Here is a 20000-nt window from a genome sequence, read left to right on the forward strand (position 1 = left end):
CACACACACACACACACACTTTAGCTGTCCAATCCAAGCAGTGACCCTTTTTCTGACCCTACTTCATGGTAACTGTTTTATATTTTTCAATCATTTTTTAACTCATTTGAATTCAAATCGGTTAAATTCAACTTCATCTATTTTCATAGCGCCTTTAACAGTGAGCCTTGTCTTGAGATGCTTAATAGAGCCCAAAGTCTCGGAGCAGTCACAAAGGCCACCCTTCGATGAATTTAAGCGTTGTACCGACACCACTCAAGAGCTCTTGGCCTTCCTACTGATTGTGTGTCAGACACACTGGAGTTGTCTCAGGCTCTTCTGGAACTCACTTCATGATAAGTGTCTTTAACTTTGATTGCGTTTCTATTCAGTTGGAATTGATTAAATGGAATTGTGTTTATTTGAATAGTTACATTATCGGTGAACATCATCTATGCTCCACAGGACGCCCAAAGAGCAACCTCAAGAGTGACAGTTGACTGTATAATTAGTCTATTTATACAACTGATTATCATAATGCCTGTGATACAAAGTACATCTTATGAGTACGTTTGTGAGGGATAATGTATAGTGTGCTGGTCATGCTTGAATAAGAAATCCAGACAGGGCGAACAGGTCTTGTATTATCCTGAAGGTTTTCATTTCTTCAAAAATGACCGGCGGACTTTTCATTATGCAGATTACCACAAGTTTAATTGCCCAAAAAATAATAGACATTCTTACAAAAGATCTCTTTTTAATGATCTTCTTGTTGTTTAGAAAAAAAAATAGTTCTTCACACAAATAGAACTTTTGAAAGCTTGAGGTGTTGTGTAACGTATTGCAATGTAGCACTTGCTGACTTCAAGCTACAGTGAATTTCCGTTCCGATTGGTCAACAGACTAGTAGCAGTATGAAATGAAAGATGTGAATCAGACGCTCAAAACACCTTGCCAATGTCAGTGGTCAATATATCTTTTCGGTGATCATTATCAAGAAATAGGGCGGGATATCGTTGGGATGGCCAATTCAAGTCAATGGACATTTCTGCAGCCTTCTGTGGAGCCGTATAATAAATATCGAAGACTGCTCAAAAGAAAGTTGGACACATTTTCAGTGGCAGCATACCAACAGAGTGGATCTCTGCATGGACATAGCTACTATAAATCACTGTGAATCACCTGCCTAAAATGTAGAACTGAGAACAATATTTGTCAGGAGAGGATCAAGAGAGGCAGGGACGTGCACAGGAGTGGGCTAAGGTTGCTCGCGCAACTGCTCGTTTGCCCTCTTCGACTGAAGTTGCCCCTCCGAAGGAAATATTTGCGATCAGATGACGGGGGCGTGGCAGCGGCGCTTAGTGAGAGTTTAAAATTATATTGGCAAAATTTGCGATCAGGGGACGGGGGCGTGGCAGCGGCGGTGACAAAAAAAATAATGTGTTGCCCCTTTTTTCCAGGGCAGAGCAACTGCCCTTCAAAATTCCTGTGCACGTCCCTGAGTGGCAGCATACCAACAGAGTGAATGTCTGCATGGACATACTAAACATCACTGTAAATCATCTGCCTAAAATGTAGAACTGAGAACAATATTTGTCAAGAGAGGAGCAAAAGAGGTGTTAGAGATTTGCAACTCTCCCCAACTTATCTGATAAATGGGCTGGGCCCGTGCTGCTCTCTCCCATGCCTCTATCTCTCCTCTGGTGTCCCTCGGTCAGTGGGCTGGGCCCGTGCTGCTCTCTCCCATGCCTCTATCTCTCCTCTGGTGTCCCTCGGTCAGTGGGCTGGGCCCGTGCTGCTCTCTCCCATGCCTTTATCTCTCCAGCGGTCGGTGTCCCTCGGTCAGTCCGCTGGCCTTGGGGGGAGATCTATACTATCTGTGCTGCACAAAAGACAGAGCCTCTGATTTCCCCCCAAACTTGCTCGATTGCCGCAGGATGGATTTACGTTCTCGGAGATTGAATGCTTTTCTCCTATGAGCGCCATTATGGGATGGCATTCAGGGGATAAATAAAGAGGTCTGCCATTGATTGTTGGCAAAATGGATCTCCTTGGTGGGACTCTAACAAATGAGAGGACTGCTCTGCTTTTTTTCTTTGAATGCGGGTAAAGCTCGACCCTAAGTACGCAGGCAATATGGAGCCCTCCATTATAGCACGGATGTTGTGTCAAATCTGAAATGAATGCATCATCCCTCCCATCACAGTCAGACTCCTTCTTCCTTCCTGTCTTTAGCTCGCTCCCTACTCTGCTATTAAGGCCAGGGCTAATAGGAAATGCATTCAAATGGCTGTCTTCATGACAGGGCGTTATTGTACGGACAGCACACGCGATGTGAACAAAATTGAAATGATAAAATGAAAAGCGAGAGCTTAAATTTAGCTTCCGTGGATATTTATATGACATTAGTCTGATGGATAGCCCCATTTCTCTTTAAGCCTGTGAGACAGATGGGATGAGAGATTCACTACTGTGTGAATGACCTTATACATATATATGTATATGTGTATGTTTGTGACACAATAGCATAACATCTCATTTGAAGCCTGATGAAGTTTCTGAAAAATAACAAGAACTGAGTGGTGCTTCATTTAGGCGGTATCAACCGACGTGCCTGTCTCACACCCTGTCCCTTGTGAAGACATATTTAGGATCAGGAACCTGTCTCACTCCCTGTTCCTTGTGAAGACATATTTAGGATCAGGAACCTGTCTCACTCCCTGTCCCTTGTGAAGACATATTTAGGATCCGGAACCTGTCTCACTCCCTGTCCCTTGTGAAGACATATTTAGGATCAGGAACCTGTCTCACTCCCTGTCCCTTGTGAAGACATATTTAGGATCAGGAACCTGTCTCACTCCCTGTCCCTTGTGAAGACATATTTAGGATCAGGAACCTGTCTCACACCCTGTCCCTTGTGAAGACATATTTAGGATCAGGAACCTGTCTCACTCCCTGTCCCTTGTGAAGACATATTTAGGATCAGGAACATGTCTCACTCCCTGTCCCTTGTGAAGACATATTTAGGATCAGGAAACTGTCTCACTCCCTGTCCCTTGTGAAGACATATTTAGGATCAGGAACATTCCTTTGATCTTAGAGGGAGCTTGTTTGCTATCGCTGGTATGAATCATCAGAATCCTATAATTAAATGCAATCATGAGGAACCAAAAAAAGGTTCTGATTTCATTAGTGTTTTAATTTGACCAAAACTAAATAAATGTGAACATTGTCGTCCCCCCCCCCCCCCCCCCCCCCGACTACTGCATTTTGAAAAGTTCTTGAAACAACTCTTGAAAAAAGTCCCTTTGACAACAACTGGAAAAAACACTTCTCAGAGTTGGGGAACATTGTCAGAGCAAAAGGAAGCAAGTTTTTCTTCCGGGACAACGTTGTACTTTGCCTGGCTGAGGTTTGTAAAAGACCATAAGGATTGAAAAAGCGGACTGGAGGTTCTTCTAAGTTCGTCTTCTCTGATGAGTCCGATTTCACAGTAGGTGCAAGACTCTCTGGCTTGTAGGCCTCTCCAGGTCTCCGTCTAACCATCAGAAGACCATGTGTTGGGCAAAGCTGAAAATTGGACTCATCAGAGAAGACGAACTAGAAGACCCTCCAGTCCGCTTTTTTCAATCCTTATGGTCTTTTACAAACCTCAGCCAGGCAAAGTACAACGTTGTCCCGGAAGAAAAACTTGCTTCCTTTAGCTCTGACAATGTTTCCCAACTCTGATAAATGTTTTTTCCAGCAGGGCAATGCTCCATTCCACACAGCCAGGCCAGTAAAGGTGTGGATGGAGTACCACCAGATCAGGACCCTGTCATGGCCAGCCCAATTTCGAGACCTGAATCCCATAAAAAACCTCTGAAATGTGATCAAGAGGAAGATGGATGGTCACAAGCCATGAAAAGAAGCCGAGCTGCTTGAATTCTTGCGCCAGGAGTAGCATAAAGTCACCCAACGGCAATGTGAAAGACTGGTGCAGAGCATGCCAAGACACATGAAAGTTGTGATTTTAAATCAAGGTTATTCCACCAAATATTGATTTCTGAACTCTTCCTAAGTGTAAGCATTAGTATTGTGTAGTTTAAAAATGAATATGAGCTTGTTTTCTTTGCATTATTCGAGATCTGAAGACACTGCATCCTTTTTGCTATTTTGACCAATTGTCATTTTTCTGCAAATAAATGATCTAAATGACAATATTTTTATTTGAAATTTGGTAGGAATGTTGCCAGTAGGTTATAGAATAATACTAAAATGTACATTTTACTTTAACACATACCAATAAATAGTAAAACCAGAGAAACTGATAATTTTGAAGTGGTCTCTTAATTTTTTCCGCGGCTGTATATGTATATGTGTATGTTTGTGACACAATAGCATAACATCTCATTTGAAGCCTGATGAAGTTTCTGAAAAATAACGAGAACTGAGTGGTGCTTCATTTAGGCGGTATCAACCAACGTGCCTGTCTCACACCCTGTCCCTTGTGAAGACATATTTAGGATCAGGAACCTGTCTCACTCCCTGTCCCTTGTGAAGACATATTTAGGATCAGGAGAACCTGTCTCACTCCCTATCCCTTGTGAAGACATATTTAGGATCAGGAACATTCCTTTGATCTTAGAGGGAGCTTGTTTGCTATCGCTGGTATGAATCATCAGAATCCTATAATTAAATGCAATCATGAGGAACCAAAAAAAAGGTTCTGATTTCATTAGTGTTTTAATTTGACCAAAACTAAATAAATGTGAACATTGTCGCCCCCCCCATAACCATAAGGATTGAAAAAGCGGACTGGAGGTTCTTCTAAGTTCGTCTTCTCTGATGAGTCCGATTTCACAGTAGGTGCAAGACTCTCTGGCTTGTAGGCCTCTCCAGGTCTCCGTCTAACCATCAGAAGACCATGTGTTGGGCAAAGCTGAAAATTGGACTCATCAGAGAAGACGAACTAGAAGACCCTCCAGTCCGCTTTTTTCAATCCTTATGGTCTTTTACAAACCTCAGCCAGGCAAAGTACAACGTTGTCCCGGAAGAAAAACTTGCTTCCTTTAGCTCTGACAATGTTTTCATTAGTGTTTTAATTTGACCAAAACTAAATAAATGTGAACATTGTCGCCCCCCCCCCCCCCCCCCCCCCCCCCCCCCGACTACTGCATTTTGAAAAGTTCTTGAAAACAACTCTTGAAAAAAGTCCCTTTGACAACAACTGCTGTTGAAAAAGACATTAGAGAGTGACTTCTCTGTCCCAATGCTTCATCCTGAGCGAAGGAGACGGCGACATAGTCCCACTTCCCGGGGAACATCCCTGTAATGTATGAGGTATGCAAAGGGCCTTTTTGCTGCCATCTGCTCAGCGTGGCATTTCGGAACAACCTCTCCCAAAAGAAAGTAGGTTGGACAACACCTACACACACATACGCGCACAAACACACACATACACACACATACGGGCACAAACACACACATACGCGCACAAACACACACACACACACACACATACGGGCACACACACACAGACGCACACAGACAACCTAATCTATATTTAGTGGTGTAATGTGCACCCTGCCTCGCCACTCCCTTCTCTCATTACTGTGTTATCACAACCCCGCAACCTTGGATTTAATTAGCTACTGCGAGTCAATTAGCTCAATTAGAAATTTGAGTGTGGCTGCCAAGTCATCTGCTGCCCAAGGGGACGATGTTAATGGACACTTCCAAAAGGTATCTGCCTGGACACCTGCTGCACAGAGCAAGAAATATGTATTTTTTAATTTTTAATTTTTTTTTACAGATTTTCTTATGGGCTTTTTAGCCTTTATTTGGATAGGACAGTGAAGTAATTGGACAGGAAGTGAGGAGGAATGAAGAGGTGGGGAGAGGATTTGGAAATGACCGCAGGCCGGAATCGAACCTGTGCCCCCGCGGGCATTGTAGCCCGTAAATGGGGGGCTTATTGGCTCACGCCACAGTGCCCCCCCGAAGAAATATGTATTTGTGAAGTGGAGCTTCATCACGTCCACTGAAAAAACTCTAAGAAGCTATCTTGATTTTACGAACGTCGCAAAAGATCGGACTGCCAGGCTTATGGGGCAGGAGTATGCGTTAGATGTTATTAAATGTAAGATAGAATAACGCCAACTGCGTGCTAACAACCATAAGCAATGACAATATACCTAAATGAAACGGTTGGCAATTAAACCAGATAAACCTGAATGCAAAAAACCTGGAAACCTCAAAATGAGTGAATGAGACAAAGGAATGAGAGAGAGGGAGAGAGAGAGAGAGAGAGAGAGAGAGAGAGAGAGAGAGAGAGGGAGAGAGAGAGAGGGATGAAGGTGAAAAGAAAACTCAGCCTGGCCCTGATAGGGATGTTGGAGATGGGGTGAGAGCAAGGCAACAGAGAGAAGAGAAGAGAAGAGAAGAGAAGAGAAGAGAGGAGAATAGAAGAGAAGAGAGGAGAATAGAAGAGAAGAGAGGAGAATAGAAGAGAAGAGAAGCTGGGTGTTTAATGCCCTAAAATGGCTGCTTAGAAACCCTAACCTCCATTCCTATGCATTGGCTACAACCCATCCCAATCCAATGACACTGATTCGTTAAGACAATAGCTTTTTGTCCAACTAATCCCTTGATTGGTCACCTGGAGCTGACCAGGACAGCCATGTGATGATGCTTTACACTGTCATGCCATTACTGCGATCAGACTACTGCCCACATTGTAAGTATCAGTTCAAGACTAAACCTAAATACATTACATTCTTATGCGTCTACACATAGTTTTACAGATCGAAGTCATCCTAAGGTCAACCCTGTGTCTAGGTTACGGGGATGAATGCTTGTTATCAATGAAACAATGCAAGGCCTTTATTGTGAGTACATCATAGTTCTATGTTTTACTGCTTTTGAACATCTGGTCAGACTTCTGGGTTTGTTGATTTGATCATTCCGCCATACATATTTATATATGATTGATATATGACCGTATATACTTATACCGTACTTGTATGCATGCAGGCAAATGTATACATTTATATATTAAGTGATTGTATGTAATCATTTTCCTATTTGGTATGTTTTAAAAAAAAAATAGCTGTGTTATGATGTGGGTGTTTGCTTCTACAGTAGTCCGGGCTCATGCTGGGAAAAACTACCAGAAGCTGAAGAAAAAAGACCAAGTAAATTGATGTCACAAAACGCTGTTTAGAATGGCTTAATCTATAAATCAATTATTTATTTTCAGAAAGAAAAACAGATCAAAACAGATCAATGGGTGGAAATAAACAATGCAGGAAATCATTTTGATCTTGGTGTTGGCTGTTTGTGTACATCAGCAGAATGTTTCTCGTGCTGTTTATTTACGAGAACAAACGGAACCCTTTGGGGGAAAAGCAGTTCTGAGTTCTGTATCGCATAGAAACAACAAAGGCCTTCAACAAAGAGCTTCTTGAACTCTCACATAATTGCCACCAAAGCCCGTCCCCTTTAAACACCACCGCAAGTTATACATGTAGATTTAGCTCATTTAACTTATGAGCATCTCAGTCTGATTTAGACTTAACTTAGATTTAACATGCATTAGACAAAATGCCAATGAAAGCCCCTTCATTTCAATATGGGGATTACAGCAGTGTGTTGTGGTGGTAGACTTCTGAGCCATGTCTCATCTTCTCCCTCTGGGTAAATCCCTTTTATTGTCATTTGTCTTTCATTCATGGGCAACAGTGATCCTCCCAGCTGTCCCCGTACTTCAGTCAATACTATCGCTGGGGATCCTTCGAAAAAAAAAAAAACACAATTTAAAAACTCAATTTAAGCCCAGGAGGTATGTGACCGACCAGACTTTGGACCCTTCCCAAAAGACTGTGAACATTTTGTGTTAATGGTTAAAGCTGTGTAAATGGCTGGAATGGTGTGTGTGTGTGTGTGTGTGTGTGTGTGTGTGTGTGTGTGTGAGTGTCTGTGTGTGTGTGTGTGTGTGTCAGTGTGTGTGTGTGTGTGTGTGTGTGTGTGTGTGTGTGTGTGTGTGTCAGTGTGTGTGTGCGAGTGTCAGTGTGTGTGTGTGTGTGTGTGTGTGTCTGTGTCTGTGTTTGTGTGTGTGTGTGTGTGTGTGTGTGTGTGTGGGTGTGAGCCCTGTTCTATTCCCTAGTTGAGTTGTTAACAACGATGGTTTGGTGCTAATGTTCATACATTTCCAAAGTCTGCCCACATAAAGTTTAACAAATCCCAGGGAGAAAAAAAAAAGCTTTATTGTCTTCTTGTAATACTTCAGCTCTGTTCTTGGCTTGTTTGCCTACCACAGTACTCTGTTACAGCATCTATACAAGACCATTGTGTCGACTGGCACTGTCTTACAGCGCTCTGCAGAAGTTCACGTTTGCAGGACGCTGCCGGAGAACTCTCTGCGTATAATTTGCATTTTATCTGATGCTCTTCCTGGTTTTAGCCTCCACCAGGGAATAGCATCTAAAGTGTCCAGCTGTGTCTTGGCCCCCACTCTCACTCATATATTAAAGGGCTTGCATCAATTACCCAAATGCTCTGGCGCTCATAAAATATTAAAGAGCAAGAGTAGTCTCTTCAAGATTGCAGGCCCCCACTCCCCTATACATCTCACGACTTGTGCTGGCAGCTTTTTTTCTTCCACACTCTACTCCGAAGCATGTGCAACATTTGAAGGTGCCAAAGCCATCTCTACGCTATGCAAAGCATCGTATTTTTTTTTTTAATTCTTTCTCTTTGTGAATACGAATGAGCAGAACATATGCAACAGAAAGCATAGATGACATGCAAGTGGCAACATCATCACACTCACAATATCATTAGCTTAAAGTAATTGGAGTGTCTCATCTCGCACATTCAATATTTCACCTGTCTGAGGTAATAAAACACAATGCAGGATGCTTATAGGTAATTAAAGCACCTCTTCTGGCATTGGTTAAACCCCTCACAACTCATCTTAAATTTACACATTTATAAAACGGCTTGAGTGTCGCTCGACACCTTTTCCCTCTTTAATGCTCACATATCTATGAAAATGCAAATTAGCCCCTCCTCTCTCTAAGAGCCTTCGGCGTGACTATTTTCTCAAAGCTAATAATGTGTGGCTAATGTTAGATAAACTTTGGTTCCGATCACCAACTCTGACTTGGTTCGATTGAAATGATAAACATCCAGATGTGCCGATAAGGGGGAAACGTTTTGAAACCCCTCCTTCCTGACAGGCACGTTGACGACATGATTGTTCCTTAGGTATTAAGACTTATGAAACCCAGTCGTGTCTGATTCTGTCATTGGTACACTGCAGTTCCTGGGTGGAAATACTCAGCTATGGTGCTGACGGCTCATTCCCCTCAGGATATGTCGTGTATCATATAAAGAACACAATATGGACATGTTAACACGGTCAAAAAAGTCATTTTCATCAGAGGGGGTCTTTAAGATGGTAGTTTTTGGCATGCAACTGGTATTGTCTACTGTGGACCATCAGATTATTCAGATTATTATACAGTATATTCAGTACAGCACTGAGTCTACAAATCTGCCAGAGTCATACGCATTAACAAACAAAACTTTGCCTCTAGTTATAACCACATGTATGTGTGCTGTGCATTACACATAATTTTATAAGATAAGATTTAGTCATAACATGTGATAGTCTATTAATGCAGTGCGCCCACGGCAACAATAGGTAGATAGGTAGACAGATAAATAGATAGATGGACTCTATTTCATGTGAATACATGTTTCATGCCATCAACTAAGCGCCTAGGAGGCAATTGTATTGTTATGGCGCTATACAAATAAAATTTAATTGAATGAATTGAATCAACTAATAAAGTTTGATCCATCAAATTGATTTAAACCATACAAAACTGACCAATCCAGACTCTTTCTGTGGATTATGTTCCCTCTCAGGATAAACATATAATGTAGTTGTGTCAAAACTGTACAATCAAGAGAAATAAAACAAGCACAGATCCAAGTATGCACAAGTATCTGAAATCAGTGTGTGTGAGATCATCAGAATCAGAATCAGAATCACAATCAGCTTTTATTGGCCAAGTTAGTTTGCACAAACAAGGAATTTGTCTTGGTGCAGTGGCTCTCAGTGTGCTTACACATATTACACATATATACATCACATACAAAAAAAATAGATATGGTTGAGCAAAGAAAGTGTGTGGGCAAGAATGGCTAAGGTTTCTGTGTCCACATCACGTGGACGAAGACGAGGACGAGGACGAGGACGTGAAGCGACCTTCCAGCTTCGGTGAAATGTTTACAATAACCTCAGATCAAACCGCCACACAAAAAAACCCCTAGCCTTATCATTCATGATCACACACACACGCACACACACACACACACACACACACACACACACACACACACACACACACACACACACACACACACACACACACACACACACACACACACACACACACGTGGACGAGGACGAGGACGTGAAGCGACCTTCCAGCTTCGGTGAAATGTTTACAATAACCTCAGATCAAACCGCCACACAAAAAAACCCCTAGGCTTATCATTCATAAGCAGGCAGTAGGCGGCAGGAGACATTTTTCATGCCATCCACTTTTCAGAAGTTTGCTTTGGTCTTTACTGGTGTTGTGAAAGGGCCTTAATCACTGCCATTCATCTTCAACTCACCCAGCAAGCATAGCATCAACAAGAAAATGTGACCTGTTTCGAATGATAGAGGCAAACACACACAGAGGAGAGCAGGGATTTAATAAAAACACATTTTGTTTAGAGGTGGGTAGGGGGGGGGGGGAGGATAAGGCTTGCGATAAAATGCGGCTTTTGGTTGGTGAGGCGTCTGTTAATTCACGTTAACATTGAAAGGAGCCGCGGTAGTGTACCAAGGTCAGGTTTTCATTTTCATCATGCAATTGGACGGTATCTTTTCTTTCCGTTCCCGTGATCAAAAGTGGGAAAAGCGTTTTAACAAGTAATCAGAGCGACCTGAAAAAAAAAAAAAACTAAAAGAGAACCAAGACAGGAGAAAGGAGCAGATGTTTAAAGAAAACACACAGAGTTTCTGGGTACTCACACGGAATAAATCAGGCTTCAGGGACATATCTCCGAAAACACACTGGCTCCACACGGCTGACTGCGGCGAGGACCCGGTCCTCATGTGGCCCGTGTTTGGACCAGATCTGAGACAGACCCATCTGATTGGACCAGATCTGAGACAGACCCATCTGATTGGACCAGATCTGAGACAGACCCATCTGATTGGACCAGATCTGAGACAGACCCATCTGATTGGACCAGATCTGAGACAGACCCATCTGATTGGACCTGATCTGAGACAGATCCATCTGATTGGACCAGATCTGAGACAGACCCATCTGATTGGACCAGATCTGAGACAGACCCATCTGAAAATCAGCGGCTACCAGAGAGATGCACACTCCGCTTCACCACATACACCCGTGTAGTAGCATGAGTGTTGAGTGCACTAAAAACGTGTACATTATTATTACTAGTGTTGAGTGCACTATAAACGTGTACATTATTATTACTAGTGTTGAGTGCACTATAAATGTGTACATTATTATTACTAGTGTTGAGTGCACTATAAATGTGTACATTATTATTACTAGTGTTGAGTGCACTATAAACGTGTACATTTATATTACTAGTGTTGAGTGCACTATAAATGTGTACATTATTATTACTAGTGTTGAGTGCACTATAAACGTGTACATTATTATTACTAGTGTTGAGTGCACTATAAATGTGTACATTATTATTACTAGTGTTGAGTGCACTATAAATGTGTACATTTATATTACTAGTGTTGAGTGCACTATAAACGTGTACATTATTATTACTAGTGTTGAGTGCACTATAAATGTGTACATTATTATTACTAGTGTTGAGTGCACTATAAATGTGTACATTTATATTACTAGTGTTGAGTGCACTATAAACGTGTACATTATTATTACTAGTGTTGAGTGCACTATAAATGTGTACATTATTATTACTAGTGTTGAGTGCACTATAAACGTGTACATTATTATTACTAGTGTTGAGTGCACTATAAACGTGTACATTTATATTACTAGTGTTGAGTGCACTATAAATGTGTACATTATTATTACTAGTGTTGAGTGCACTATAAACGTGTACATTATTATTACTAGTGTTGAGTGCACTATAAACGTGTACATTATTATTACTAGTGTTGAGTGCACTATAAACGTGTACATTATTATTACTAGTGTTGAGTGCACTATAAACGTGTACATTTATATTACTAGTGTTGAGTGCACTATAAATGTGTACATTATTATTACTAGTGTTGAGTGCACTATAAACGTGTACATTATTATTACTAGTGTTGAGTGCACTATAAACGTGTACATTTATATTACTAGTGTTGAGTGCACTATAAATGTGTACATTATTATTACTAGTGTTGAGTGCACTATAAACGTGTACATTATTATTACTAGTGTTGAGTGCACTATAAACGTGTACATTTATATTACTAGTGTTGAGTGCACTATAAATGTGTACATTATTATTACTAGTGTTGAGTGCACTATAAATGTGTACATTATTATTACTAGTGTTGAGTGCACTATAAACGTGTACATTATTATTACTAGTGTTGAGTGCACTATAAACGTGTACATTATTATTACTAGTGTTGAGTGCACTATAAACGTGTACATTATTATTACTAGTGTTGAGTGCACTATAAACGTGTACATTTATATTACTAGTGTTGAGTGCACTATAAACGTGTACATTATTATTACTAGTGTTGAGTGCACTATAAACGTGTACATTATTATTACTAGTGTTGAGTGCACTATAACTGTGTACATTTATATTACTAGTGTTGAGTGCACTATAAACGTGTACATTATTATTACTAGTGTTGAGTGCACTGTTAACATGTATATCATTACTAGCATGAGTGTTGTGCTCTATTACAGTATTTCTCTGTTCCTAAAACACATTTTTTCAAAGCATGCCTCAGTTTCTCTTAGCTCTAAACACAAATCCCAAAACCACTCACACAAAATGCAAAACCCTTTATATCTCTTGCAAAAGGCCACTTTGGTTTCAAAACACTATTATGTCACCTCAAAAGGGAATTTTGTTTTCAAACAACAAACACAGACCATTATTTGAGTAGACATTCTAAGCATTGATTGAACACTGATGTGCCCAATGGAAAACACTACTATGAAATGGGAAAACACTAGTATGAAGGCCTTATCAGGAGTATTATGCCTTTTCATCTCCAGTGTTACTGTACGCTTTCTCCTGTTGTAAAATATTGTAACTGTATAATGTTTTAACTCAAATATAAAACAACTCACAAACAGTAACGACTTACAGTAAAGATTTATTTTTTTTCAAAAGTGCTGTAGCCTTTACATCAGAGCAAACACAACCGAATGTGTAGATGATTTACACAGAACAAACAATAGGATATTGATACAGTCAACAAAAAAAGAAAGAAAAATGTAAAATAAAAAAGGACAAAAAAACTAGACCGCATCCTGTTCTTGCTCAAGACAATATCGACAAGTGTTGTGTTGTGAAACATCTGAAAATACAGTAACATTTGATTGGATTACAATACAGTACAGTAATGTTTCAGTGCTGTGGGACGTAATCAGTTGTGGAAACGTATATGACTTACTTGCACATAGTCATATCATACTGTAATTGTTTGACTCTATCAGAGTTTCTGTCAAAAGGCACCCTATACACCTGCTTCATTCTCGAGGTGTTCTGCCTAAGAACATGGTCCACTGTGGCTAGGCTCACTGTATTGATGTTTAGGAATATGTCTTGGTCATCAATGGTTGCACTTTGTATTTGTTTATAATTTCACAAATACAGTACAATGTAAAATATTCTACTGTAAATACAAGAATACTATGCTCCTAAAACTGTAAGGCATTCAAACTAGGGTTTTACGTACTGTCATAGTAGTGTTTCTTACCCATTCTCTCTTCTGAATGTCAGGAGAATCGGTGCAACTGAGAAGCGGCTTATGTTTGGTTGAACCCTCTGGCCAGCCTTACCAGCCTCCTGCATGGTCAAACCCATGTTGACCACATGTTTGAACACATTGGCCTGAATCTCATCAGATATACAGTAATGGCTCTCCGTCTTGCTCTTCCTCTTCATCATTTTCCTCCTCCTCCTCCTCTTACTCTCACTCCTCTGCCTCTCTGATCACCACTCACTTCAATGTTGCCATAAATTGTTCTCCAAACTAGGAGCTAAAGCCTTGATTCCAAATTGCCAAACAGCCTTGGAAATGGAAGTTTTGCCAATTGATTAGCAGTGTTTTCTGTTTGAACACAAGGAGGTTTTGGCATTGATGAAGTATGCAAAGTAGAGAGGATGGTGTTTAGTGTTTTGAAGAAAATGTGGTTAACAATTGAAAACTGTGTCTAAAGCAGAGAATTGTGTGTTGTGTTTTGAAGAAAGTGCGGTTAACAATTGAAATCTGTGTTTAAAGCAGAGAATTGTGCTTAAAGTTTAGCAGAATTGGTTTAGGGAGTTGGCACTTGGGTTTAGTGTTCAGAGAAACCGAGGCATGCTTTGAAAAAATGTGTTTTAGAAACAGAGAAATACTGTAACATGTACATTACTATTAATATTAGCATGAGTGTGCACTGTAACAATTTATGTTATTATTAGCATGAGTGTTGGGTGCACTGTAAAACATGTATATCATTTTAAAGTGGTTAATCTGTTTATTTTGGCCGGGGTTGGATAGGATCGGCTTGCTCGCTCTGCTTGGTTTTGCTTGGTTTTCTTTTCAATGTCAGGTGCCACTTTCAGGTGTCACTCTCTCTGTGTTTAGTCTTCCCTTGTGTTATCTAAATGTGCATTCCTTGCGGTTCATGTCCGTGGGACTTGCACGTTGTGCCATTTTGCTACTGTCCCGTGACAGAAGAGTGGGATGCAGCTCGGTCCCCGCTCGCTTGGCCTTCTTTTCTTTTCTTTTCTTTTCTTTTTCACAGTGTATGCAGTGAAGTGAAGTGTGCAGCAGAAGTGTCTCTGGGAGCAGCTGATTTGGGACGGGCCTGCCTCAGAGGCGTTGGGGGACTTTGACTTTTGATGAAATGAAAAGTCTTATAAGACTTCCATTAGTGGTTCGCTCAGTACACTCGAAATTGTTCTGCTAGCTCTCTTCTATAGTATTGATTTGAACATGATTAATCTCAAGGATCACGCGTTAATAAGGGTAAACTCACTTCCGTGGTTGAGAGCATTCAAGGCGTTTGCCACAAAACAACGTGCGGTAATTCAATTCAATTCAATATCAATTCAATTAAATTTTATTTATATAGCGCCATAACGATACAATTTTCTCATGCCGCTTTAGGGAGCCTTGAGACAACAATGGCAACAGGGGGTGCACTGTAGCTCACACAGTAGCCTCGACCACTTTCGGGCTTGACGCCCATGGAGGACACGGGTTCGAATCCGGCCCGATGTCATTTCTCCAGTCCACACCCCACTACTTCGCCTTCTCATTTCCTGTCCCAATCTTCACTTTGTGGAGGCAAAGGGTAGTACCTGCTCCTAAGCTTTCTCTCCCAGGTCAGGGTGATCCTGCTTCACACACATCCAAAACAAAATCTCAGCAGATGTCTTCAATATGTTTATATTTGTGCCATATTTTAAACGTAAATTTGTCCCAAGGGACTGTAAGCTCCACAAAGTACACTTTGCGCTGTGAGTTCGACCACAGGACTAGGTCAGGCCTCAGGTTGGTGATGATGATCTCTGGTGGAACTGTGAGTCGTTGGCCCACATTCACCGGCATATGCCAGTCTCTGGCTGCCTCCAGTTCACCTAATCTGGCTCTTGGTGGAAATTTCTGCTGTCCTTGTTGACCTTCTCGACCGAACGCAACTGGGTTGGCTGAGTTGGTTACTTTGGGCAGCAAGGCATTGGTTCTCCTGCTTTCCAGAGTTGCTGCCAGGCCCTTAAGTACCTGGTTGTGACTCCAGGTGTACCTTATCAAGGTGATAAGAGAATTGTGGGTAATGTAGACTAGGTGGGATTACTACAGGATGGTGCCAAAGCTGGTTGCCTATAAAACCATACCTCAAAAAGTGTCAAATTGTTGCATAGTGTTACTTTAATGTGTTGTTACAGTCAGAATCTGATAATTTGTAGAAAAGAAGTCTAACGATGACACCTTTACCTTGGAATTTATGAGATTGACATTTTGTTTGTGTCAAGAGTTTGGTGCACCAACCTGTTCCTATGCTCCTCCTCTGTTGGAGACATAACCCCTAAACATTTCCTCATAGCTGCGTATCATGATCCATTAATAATCTCAGCAATAAATCACAAATTCTTGATTGGGTGATTCTGATCTTTGAAGTTAGTTTCATGTGAATTATTTCCTCATGTCTATCACCTGTGGAATTCCCCTACCCCTCCCTGTATTGGCTTTAAAAGCAGGAGGCTTTCTAACCCTCTTCCTAACCCTTCATTACCCCTACCTAAACCCTTTTTTACCCCTACTCTAACCAGGGATCTTTATCCTGGAGAGCTCTGCCACCCCCAATTCCTATTCCTACCCTAACCTGGATGTGTAGTGTGCCATAGTATAATTACATTAATGTTTAGATCATTCAGGCAGTGAATTGTAACCAATGTAGATTGTTTGACTGAAAAATGATGAGGAAATACCACAGCACCTTGCATGGCCCTGGCAGAATTTCTGTGGTTGAAATTTTGTTTGTGTCAAAGTTTCGTGCACCAACCTGTTCCTTTGTTGGAGACATAACCCCTAAACATTTCCTCATAGCTGTGTATCATGATCCATTATCCATCATCCATCTTATGCAAATTACAAAGCAACAAATCAAAAAGCCTCGTTTAGGTGTTTCTGATCCAAGACATAACCCCTAAACATGTCCTCATAGCTGCGTATCATGATCCATTAATAATCTCAGCAATAAATCACAAATTCTCGTTTGGGTGATTCAGCTCTTCAAAGTTAGTTATGTAAATGATTTTCTTCATGTCTATCACCTGTGGAATTCCCCTACCCCTCCCTGTATTGGCTTTAAAAGCAGGAGGCCTAAGTAACCCTCATCAGTCTGATTACAGACAGTCTCTGTGCTTCCTACCAGTCTGACATCATCTGTCCAGTGTTCAGCTCGTGAGTATGTGCATACGGGGCCGTAACCAGGGTTTGAAAATCAGTTAGGTTGTGAGAAGGGGTTAATAATGTTCTATAAACTACATATAATGGCTATTTCACTTGTGATTAAGATCCTTTGTGTGTGTGTGAAATGTAGCCTTCATGTGTCAAGGAGGTTCTTCAGTTCTTGGAGACAAAGAAGAAAAGAAATAGACTGATAGAATTGTCTGAACATTTTTTGACACTTCCTCTTTTCTGTTTCTTTTCTGTTGATTTGGATATTGTTCAATTAGACCTCATCATCAATGTGTTGACAGTTTAGTTGTTAGGTCAGTTTAACGTAAGGTAGCTGAAAAGAATGAAAGTATTTATTATTGTCATGCATTACCTAGGACAAATAGTTTTTAACAGCGAGCTCCACTGTACCCTAGGTTCATTTCAAGGGTAAGATGCTGTATATCTATGCATTTACTTCATCAAATTTAAATTTGGATTTCTTGAACAAGCTTCTGTATTCTTACTCAATGACCATGTTAAATGCTCAGAAGCATAGTTTTGTGATTGCATTGGAATGTGTTGGTATTGTTTGCCATTACTTGTTGATCTTTGAAATGTTCCCCCAGGAGATGAGTTTAAACAGGCTTACTGCACCTGGCCAACTGTACGCAGGAGACTTCCTGAGGTCAAACAATAATGCTGCCACAGCAACAGTTTTGGTACAGTGCATAATCTGTTATAATAACCATAAACTTCATATGTAGGTGAAACCAGGGTTGTTATATTAGTTTCATTAAATCACTCTCATAACATTTTAAAATCATTCTTTTTAGTATTAAATATTGTATAATTAAATTACTATCATAATCGGAAACTCTAGTTGTACCACTATGCTACAGTCTTAGTATGGTATCACAATACTAACGTATTACAATTTCATTACAAAGTCTATAACACTTCATGAAACAACAAAATAAGTGAAGGCAATTGAAATACTTTGTTGGCGAAAATAGCGGTATCTCTTTTATGAATGGAGTTCACTGTGGTAAAACCACCGCGAGAGAGAAATAATTTTAAAGGGCAAAAATGCATCACTTTTACCACCTTGTTGTAACCAATACTGTCCCAGTGAAAAGTAGATAAGCAGTTAAGGTGATAAGAGAATTGTGGGTAATGTAGTCTATGGTGGGACTACACCTACACCTGATGTGTGAAATTAAGCATTCCTGACTCCTGCCTTTTCATCACAGGCTGATGGGAACTTTGTTATCACAACCACAAAGCAAGTTTGGCAAACGGAAACAGGAGGAAATGGAGGTGCCTTCATTATCATGCAAGAGGATGGAAACCTGGTCGTATACGACTGCAACCACACACCCGTGTGGGCCACTGACACTGGTGGGATGGGGGGGCCAGCATCCCAGCTAAATTTGACCGATGATGGGCACCTTCAAATAGTTGATGGTGGAAGACGGATCTGGAGATCCCCTAATTGATGTTCATCTTTCTGTTCCTGATCCACCACATTGAGACCAGCAGATTGGGATTGTAAATGGTTTTCTAGTCATCAGAATCAGCACTGTTAAAATGAAGTATAATAATTTGATTCATGATGAAGTGGTTGACATGAAATAAAGACGTAAAGATGAATATCTGCAGCTTGTTTTGGTTTTATAAAAGTGAATGGAGTGACATCTCCATGCCCTAACTTAGGCCTCCTGCTTTTAAAGCTAATACAGGGAGAGGTGGATAGTTCCACAGAACACATGATGCTCTCTGAAATCTATAAACAGTTTACTTTTGATTACCCTCATTTCTCTCTCCCACCTTACTTTCTCATTTTCATTCCTCAAATATTAGCCCTTCCCTGTAACCATGATGGGAATTAGGAAATTAAAAACTTACCTTCTAGATCAGAAACTCCCATACAAGGCATCCACAGCTATGAGGAAATCATCATCAATATTTATTCAGGGAGAATTGACGAAGTACAGGGCTCTTTTGCAGCAATGCCCTGATTGAGGGTAAATAATACAGATGAACAATACTAGACAAACCATAACAAAACAAAACAGACAAAATAAATAAATAAACAAAACACATTATTCAACTGAAAAATAATAACATACAAATGTAATCAGAATGATTTAAAACAACATCCTTAGTATCTAAAATGCTCTTAAACTGGTTGACAGACAAATACTGGGCTAGTTTCAAATCCTCTTGAACAGTGTTCCATTTATGGGAAGCAAAGAACCTAAAAGCTATTTTACCTATACTAGTTTTGATAAGGGGGATTTCATGAGAGATGAGGGTCTGTGACCGTGTGTTATGACAGATGGATTTAAATTTTTCAAAGTGACAAGATACGTATATTTAGGCAGTTTTCCCACTAAGGCTTTATAAACAAATAAAAGACAGTGTTTTTCCCTCCTGTCTGCTAGAGGGGACCAACCAACGTTCTTGTATAAATTACAATGGTGGGTCCTGAAAGCGTCTCCTGTGACAAAGCGAATAGCACTATGGTAAACAAAGTCCAGGAGTTTTAGGGTAAAGCATACATGTAAACAATGTCACTATAGTCAAAAACTGACAAAAAATAAATTGGTTCGGAACCTGAACAGTTGGCTTGCAAGATTGTCAGTTTTTCCAGAGCGAACCGTGACGACGCCGTTCTCTCGCAGGTAATCAGTGTGATCTGATCTGGCCTCTCACTGCGTCTGCTCACTTCCTTTGGGCCACGCCTCCATTGATGACACATCCATGGTTCCGCTCAAAACTGGTGGAAACTGGTGGTTTACCCAACCCTAGGGTCATAACCTTCACCTAACCTTTACCCAACCCTAGG

This window comes from Sprattus sprattus (genome assembly GCF_963457725.1).
Source record: "Sprattus sprattus genome assembly, chromosome: 2".
Classification (NCBI taxonomy): domain Eukaryota; kingdom Metazoa; phylum Chordata; class Actinopteri; order Clupeiformes; family Clupeidae; genus Sprattus; species Sprattus sprattus.